This window comes from Elaeis guineensis, chromosome 11 (genome assembly GCF_000442705.2).
Source record: "Elaeis guineensis isolate ETL-2024a chromosome 11, EG11, whole genome shotgun sequence".
Taxonomy (NCBI): Eukaryota; Viridiplantae; Streptophyta; class Magnoliopsida; order Arecales; family Arecaceae; genus Elaeis; species Elaeis guineensis.
In genome coordinates this window covers 93,686,428-93,694,739 of record NC_026003.2, presented here as the reverse complement: position 1 = coordinate 93,694,739, position 8,312 = coordinate 93,686,428, and positions in this window count along the sequence as shown.

The window sequence follows — 8,312 nt, the reverse complement described above, 5'->3', positions numbered from 1 at the left end:
CAGTCGGCTGGGGGCATCGATCGGCAGCCGGTCGGGTCGGCGGACCCTTTCGAAATTTGCCGAGATACCCCCGACGGATGAGATTTTCGATCTCATCCTTCAACTGGATGCATCGCTCGGTGTCGTGGCCGTGGCTCCGATGGAACCGGTAGTACTTCCGATGGTCGAGGCCCTTTGCCTTCAGAGGCGGAGGCCGTCGCAGGTATTCTTCCCCTTCGATCTCCATCAAGATCTGCGCACGGGGAGCGGAGAGAGGAGTGTAGGAGTCATACCTGGGACGCACCGGCCTCGGAGTCTGTCGGCGGGGTGATTTTTGGATCTGTCGGGGTGGAGAAAGCCGACTATTGGCCGGGGGCCTGCTTAGTTCGGCGGGCTCCCGACCTTTTCTTCGCTTCTCCTTCGGACCCCTGGGCTCGACCAAGCGTCGGTCGGACGCTCCTTCGTCCGCGCGCATATACTTGTATGCGCGCTCCAGTAGCTCGGCGTATGTTCGGGGGAGGGTCTTGTCCAGAGAATAAGTAAATCGGGACGACCTCAGGCCCCGCTTCATGGCTGAAACCGCCATGTCTTCGTTGAGGTCCCAGACCTCGAGCGTGGCCGCGTTGAATCGCGCCACGAAGTGTCGGAGCGTCTCGTTTTCCCCCTGCTTGAGGGAGAAAAGGCTATCCGACGTTCGCGGCGGCTTTCGGCTGGTGCTGAAATGGGCCACGAACGAGTGCTCGAGCTGCGCGAAGGAATGGATACTGCCCGATCGAAGACCAGAGTACCAAGCCCTGGCAGCCTTGCAAAGTGTGGCGGGGAAGCCGATGCAAAAAAGAGCGTCGGTTGCCCCTTGAATCATCATGAGAGCTTTATAGCTCTCGAGGTGGTCGACTGGGTCGGTGGAGCCGTCGTATGGCTCCACGTTCGGCATTTTGAACCGACTGGGAATCGGCTCATCGAGGACCAGTCGAGAGAGAGGCTGGGCGGTCTGGAAGTCGACGTCGTTCGAAGACTTCTGGCCGTCCATCTGCAGTTGGGCGAGTCGGCGGTCGATCTCCTCGAACCGTCGCTCGTAGTCGTCCGCTCGTCGATGCTGGGAGACCCCAGGGGTGGAGCCTCCGGAGGATTCTGAAAGAGAGGCCGACGGTATGCGCGGCCGCTTTTCCTTCCTCACCCGTTCCAACGGGGAAGGAGAGGGCCGCTGGACCGTCGGTCGTCGCGCCGTGGTCGCCCCTCCTCCTCTCCGTGGGAGCGCTGTTGGGAGCGCTCGCATGGAGGCGACAGGGGTCGGCGCGGCCGTCGGCGGCTGCTCCTGGAAGGCATAGGTCGGGCCGCCGGTTGTTGCTGGAGGCTTTTGACTACGTCGGTCAGTACGGTCATCTGCCGTACGATGGCCGCAATCTGGGCCTCCGTGGTCACTGCAGGGCGCGGAGAGCTAGGCTCCGCCGCCGGTGAGGGCGGGGAGGCTTCTTCCCGGCGGGAAGAGCGCCTGGCCGACCCAGTGACTCTCGATCGTTGAGCTCTTGTCTTTGTCATGCTGCTCCCCTACCTGGCGCGCCAATCTGTTGCGGCCAATCGCCTCGTCGCCCGATCGTCGGGAAGCGTGCACCTGCAAAAGGAAGTCCGCACTGACCGGAGGCGGCTCCGGCGGGGACCCTCCGACGGTCAAGTCAGAGAGGTGACTGGGCAACAGTGAAATGCAGACAGAGAGCTCTGAGAAAGAGAGAGGGAGAGAGAGAGAGGAGCGAGCCTGCGTATGTGGGAGAGACGGGCGGATCCCCCCTTTGCACTGTTGCCTTCCCCGGTATATATAGTGGAGCACGGTATGGCGCCATCATTAATGGCGCGGACAAGTGAGGAACTGTCAACTCACTGTAGACTGTCAGAGCCGCCGTGAAAATGTCATGTCGCCGTGTAGCCGTCTAATCGCCAGGGTTGACCCGGCCCCGGGCGGGACAATGCCCCTAGGTAATTGTGCCGCATGTCCGTGTCAGGGCTGACAACGTCTGGCGACCGTACGGTGGTTGGTGGAGTCGGCCGACCCCAGGTCGGTGGCCAGCAGAGTGGCGTCGGACTCCTTCGTCGGTCGGCGAGCTTCATGTGGGTCGGCTACCAGACCTCTGGGTTTAGTCGGTCGGGAACGGACCGTGGAATGGCCATAGTTAGCCGCTGACGGCGTTCGTCGGCCTGTCGCCCGACCGTAGTTAGCCGCTGATGGCGTCCGTCGGCCTGTCGCCCGACCTACGATCGGCCAGTCAGAGTGGCGTCGGACCGTTGGTTAGTCGGTCGGGCTGCCAGCCGGTCGGGCCCTCCGATAGTCGGTCGGTCGGTCGGGCCGCCAGCCGGTCGGGCCCTCCGATAGTCGGTCGGTCGGTCGGGCCGCCAGCCGGTCGGGCCCTCCGATAGTCGGTCGGTCGGTCGGCGGGTATCCCCCAACAATATCTTATATCATAAAACATTCTTATAAGATTCCTTATTTCTATGGGTTCCATTCATCATCTCATGAGCCCTACAGATTTCATGGCTTTTCGCACTTTTATCTCGTCTCGGACTATTTTTATGGTGTGCCGCCTGTGGTGTACGATTTAACCTCTCATCATCGGTGCAGGGCGTCCCCAAATGGATATCCTTGACTATGTAGGAGGGTTGGAAACTTTTGCTCGAAGCAGTTCATGTAGGGTCAGCATTAATTGGATCCACACCAAGACCAAGTGTGAGTCCATGTCAAAGATTGCTGCTACATATCCACTGCACTCTGAATAACATCAGGTAATCTGAGACTTGGGAGGCGAATATAATAGTTCGGAAAGAGTCCGGGAGCTTGTGAGGGGAAGCAAGTATACTCGAGACTGAGATCATAGCGGCGTCGTGGAGATTGGAAGCGGTTATGTTGGGAGACACAAGAGAGTCATGGATGCAGCTAACGTTGAATGCTGCTACGATGATGACAATTCGTAGTAGTGTTGGCTTGTGGAAGCGATATCGATAGAGCCAGGATGAAGAAGAACAATAAGAAGATAAAAAGAGGTGGAAGCCGATTGCATGGGGTTCTATCACAAATATATTAAACAATGATTGTCGTTAAAAGTCGAATATCATCTAAAAATATTGGTGATATGATTGTGATCACTACGAGCACTACACTAAAAAGGAGAATTAACCATCATTTTTTATTGATACATTTTGAAAGCATCGGCAGTTACGCTAATCTGCTGATGCTTTTAAAAAATGTCGTGTTTTCAACGACGCTTAAAAGGTCGTAAAATTTCAGCATTGTCAACACCGATGCTTTTAGCAAAAGCGTCGTTAAATAAAGAAAATATCGATGCTTTTTTACGTCATTATTTAACAATGCTAAAAAGCATCTGTTAGGTTCGCTTAATCCGACCCTCATTCTTTCGTGCTTTAATCTATCTGCCGTCGCCCCCTCCCACTCATTCCTCCCGTTCCCCTGTGCCCTAATCCCCTCCCGGCCCCCATCTCCACTGATTCTCCGCCGCCGGCGCTACACTCGCCGTCCACGCCACACCGCCGTCCTCTGCTCTCCTCTATTGCCGCATCCGTCCACGCCGCACCCGCGCCGTCCACGCCGTACACCGTCCGCCTTCCTCGAAGCCACCCCACTAGCCCTTCTCCCCTCCCCCCTCCCGACGGCCGTCTTCGCAGGCCCAAAAGACCCCCCCGGTCCCCCTCCCCGACCCAGCCGCATCCCACCATCCCCCTCCCCGACGCCGTACCCCACTGCCCCCCTCCCCAACCCCCTGCCCCCCGTCCTGGCCACCGACCCAGCCGACAGGTGGCCCTCCTGTCCTCCCTCCCCGACCTCTGACACCCATCCCCGATGCCGCACCCCACTGCCCCCCCGGCCCGGCCACCGACCCAACCGACAGGTGGCCCCATGTCCTCCCTCCCCAGCCTCCGACACCCATCCTCGGCCCTCCCAGCGGGCCGTGCTCCTTGGCCCCCTTGCTCCCGACCGCACCGCCTCCCTTCCAACTACCGGTGCTCCTCCGCCCCCTCAATCTCTGACCTTTGGTATATAATTTGAAATTTTTTTTAAAATATATTTTGAATAATTTAAAATAGATAAAATATATTAATTATTGATTGTCATATTTTTTTATTGAATGCAGGTATTTGACGAAAACAATATCGTCCAGTATTTTTTCGTATTATTGTCCACTATAAGTAATTTATTTCTCTAATAATATTTTGTTTTTTAGATTGGAAGATCATTCTCGTGTATGCATTATTTGGAAGTGTACGTAGTAGTTAGAGGATTTAGATAATATTTTAATTATTTTTTTAATTATTTTTAGATTTAATTGTGATGCCTTAGCTTTTGATGGCTAGACTGATTTTGGGAAAGAGATTGTTTGTTTTATTGTATATGAGAATTTTGAATGACTTGGTTAGGATGCATGCTAATCCTAAGGGTTTATTTTGTTGATTCTTTTATTATTTGGTTGCCATTGAATAATTATCTAATTTAGTTGTTAAAAGTTTATGACACAGTGCATAATATTTAATTAACATGCACGAGACTTGGGTCTCGACCTTGTGCGCTCAGGTTTTTGGTCCAGTTGGCACCGAAGGCATCCAGCCCTACGCGCTCAGGCCGATGAAAGATGTCAGACAATATTAATTATGAATTAATTTTAAAAAAAATTATATTGTATAGAACATAGACCCGTCTTTTGATTAATATACATATTCTATTGTATCTGTACATTTATTTATTTTTGTACGGATAAAAGAATTATGTATATTGGTCAATTGATTATCCAGTATGGACAGTTTGAAAAATGTGAGTAATTCTATAGGTCATTACAATAATCAAATGGTATGCTGAGGGTTCGAAAAAATTTTAGACAGTATTTTTCTTTTGTTCTCCCTATACGGGAGAACTAAGAGAAAATATTGCGAAATTTTTTTCGACTCTTGTTGAATATCATTTGATTACTGTAATTGACCTATAGAATTAATACATTTTTGAATGGGATAGGACCTTCTTTACCTATTAGTTGATGATAGCAAGTATTTACTATGTAAACCATATCATATCTAGATATATTTTTGAGTCTTCAAGTTATATAATGAACTACAATAGCTGTTATTTTTTTGGATTTTATGAAATGATGATATTTTTTACTCATTGCATTAATATAGATTGTATAATTTTTTTTATTTTTAGATAAGTTGCAAGTTCGGTCATTTTTATCCTACAATGGACAAAAGTTGGATAAATAAACCAAAAATAGTAAAAAATATTTAGATGGAGTTTATGACTTCATTAATTTGGTATGGAGAAAAGTAGTTTGAATGAAAAGATTTTATGTCCATGTCGGAAATATGTAAATAGTTCTTCTTTAGATCTACAAATTGTTGAAGAAATTTGGTATGAAATGGTTTTTTAAGAGGTTATACCGACTGGATTTTTCATAGGAAATATATGTTGCCATTATCATGTAACCAACCCCTGACTCATTTTGGATCCACTAGCCTACAAGATAATTCTGCAAGAGATGATGATATAAGGGGTTTGATCACAGATGCTTTTGGACTTGGTGTTCAAAATTTAGGAGAATCCAATAGTATACAAGAAACATTTGGGATGTTTGATGGATGTATGCATACGGAACGTATGCATGTTGAGGAGCCTATACATATATCTAATGATGAGACAGCTCGTTATCACATCTTAATGAAAGATGCAGATGAAGAATTATATCCGAGTTGTACGAAATTTTTTAAGATTTTTTTTTTGTATATTTATTCCATTTAAAATATTTGAATGGATGGTCTGGAAGAGTTTTATCATACTGCTCAAGTTATTAAAGGATGCATTTTCAGAAAGTACTCGTTTACCACCATCGTATTATGAAGCCAAGAAAGTAGTAAAAGAATTGGATCTTGGATACGAAAAGATTCATAGTTGTCCAAAAGATTGTATGTTATATCGGGGTGAAAATGCTAATCAAGAGTCATGCAATGTATGTGGATCTTCAAGATGGATAACACAAAAAGAAGATCGAGATGATGTACTGAATGAATTGGATGCAACGTGGAGTAAAAAGAAACCGACGAAGGTATTGCGTTATTTTCCTCTTATACCTAGATTGAAAAGGATTTATGCATCATCAAAAATAGCTTCATCAATGAGATGGCATGATGAAGGACGTACAAAGGATGAATATTGAGACATCCAGCAGATAGTCTTCAATAGAAAGTATTTGATGATAGGCATCCTGCTTTTGCCTCTGATGTTCGCAGTGTTAGGTTTGTCTTAGTTTTGATGGCTTCAATCCATTTCGGACCCTGAGTTCTACCTACAGCACTTGGTCAGTCATTTTGATACCTTACAATTTATCATCGTGGTGTGCATGAAACAATCATCATTATCTTGTCAATGGTTATTCCAGGAGATAAGGGTCTAGGCAATGATATTGATATTTTTCTACAGCCTTTAATAGAGGAATTAAAACAGTTGTGGGAGGGTATTGATGCATTTGATACTTCCAATGGCCAAACATTTAAACTACGAGCAGCTTTGTTATGGACTATTAATGATTTTTCAGCATATGCCAATTTATCTGACTGGAGTACAAAGGGACGGTCGCATGTCCTTGTTGTGAAGATTCAACACATTCAATTTGGTTAAAACATGAAGGTAAATTTTTTACATGGGACATCATCGATGGTTGGAAGCAAATCATCCGTTTCGATTTCAAAAGATTTGTTTGATGGTACTATAGAATTGGGATGTGCCCCTATTCCACCTTCTGGAACTGATGTTCATAGACAAATGGATGGCATCAATTACAGCTATGGTAAGCACTCAAAGTCATCTAAAAAAAGAGGAAGGGATGATGTTGAAAGCTCAATGCACGAAGGGTTACCAGAGGAAGTCAGTATCAATACTATAGATGCAGAGGTGTTTCAAGATCCAGACAATTATTTCGAGGATAAAAATGAGGAAGACACACAGATAGCATCTACACAACAGCCCAGTAAATATTTATAGAAAAATGAAGTATCTTTTTTGACTTATCTTATTGGAAACATAATCTTATTCGGCACAATCTTGATGTTATGCATATAGAGAAGAATGTTTGTGATAATTTACTTGGAACATTTTTAAACCTTGATGGAAAGAGCAAAGATAACATGAAGGTGCATCTTGATTTAAAAGAAATGGGTATCCGACGGGAGCTTCATCCTAAAATGCTTGCTAATGATAGAATTTATGTGTCTCCTACATGTTACACAATGTCTGCTCGAGAAAAAGATAATTTTTTGAGAGTTTTGAAAAGTATCAAGGTACCTGATGGATATGCATCAAATATTTCACGATGTGTGCATCTAAAAATCGAAAACTTTCAAATCTTAAAAGTCATGATGGTCACATATTGATGCAAGATATCTTTCTAATAGCTTTAAGATTGTCATTGCTGAAATAAGTTGTTGCAATTGTACTTCGATTATCATCATTCTTTAAGGCATTATGTTCAAAAGTTATTGATCTTCGAAAACTTGATCAGTTAGAGTCCGATATTGCCATTATACTTTGTCAGATAGAAAAGATTTTTTCTTAGATTTTTTATTATTATGGTACATCTGCTCATTCACCTAGCTTCAGAAGTTAAAGTTGGTGGACCGGTATATTATAGATGGATGTACCTATTGAGAGTATTATTGCAAACCTTAAATCTTTTGATAATTTTATTAGAAACAACAGCATACTGATATTTTAATAAATATTTAATTCTTGAAGGTATCTTGTGCGTCTTAAAGATTATGTGCGAAATAAGCCTATCCCGAGGGCTCGATTGCTGAAGGATATATTATTGATGAATGTTTGACATTTTGTTCAGATATCTTCAAGGTGTAGAGACTATTTTTAATCGACCTCAACGCATAATGACTTTGTGGAGAATGCAAACTGTATAAGTTCTCAACTGCTGAAAAATTCTTGGGAAGAGCTGAAAGTATTATACTTGATCAAAAATTCTTAGCACAAGCACATCATTATGTGTTACTTCATAGTGACATAATATCTGACCATGCAGATTAGTATATTTAAGGCATGACATCAAGATTTAAATTTTATATTAGATATAATATTTTAAATGATATATTTATATTTTATGCAGTAAATTTTTAATTTATCAAAGACGAGCCAATCATAACATTCGTCCTAATGCAAGGATTGAACAATGATGGTTGGTCGAGTTATTCCCTATGTGACTTTCGAATCAGATGTGATTTATATTTAATTGTTGGATACATTAATTTTTGATACATATTTAATATCAGATAACTCAACAGCA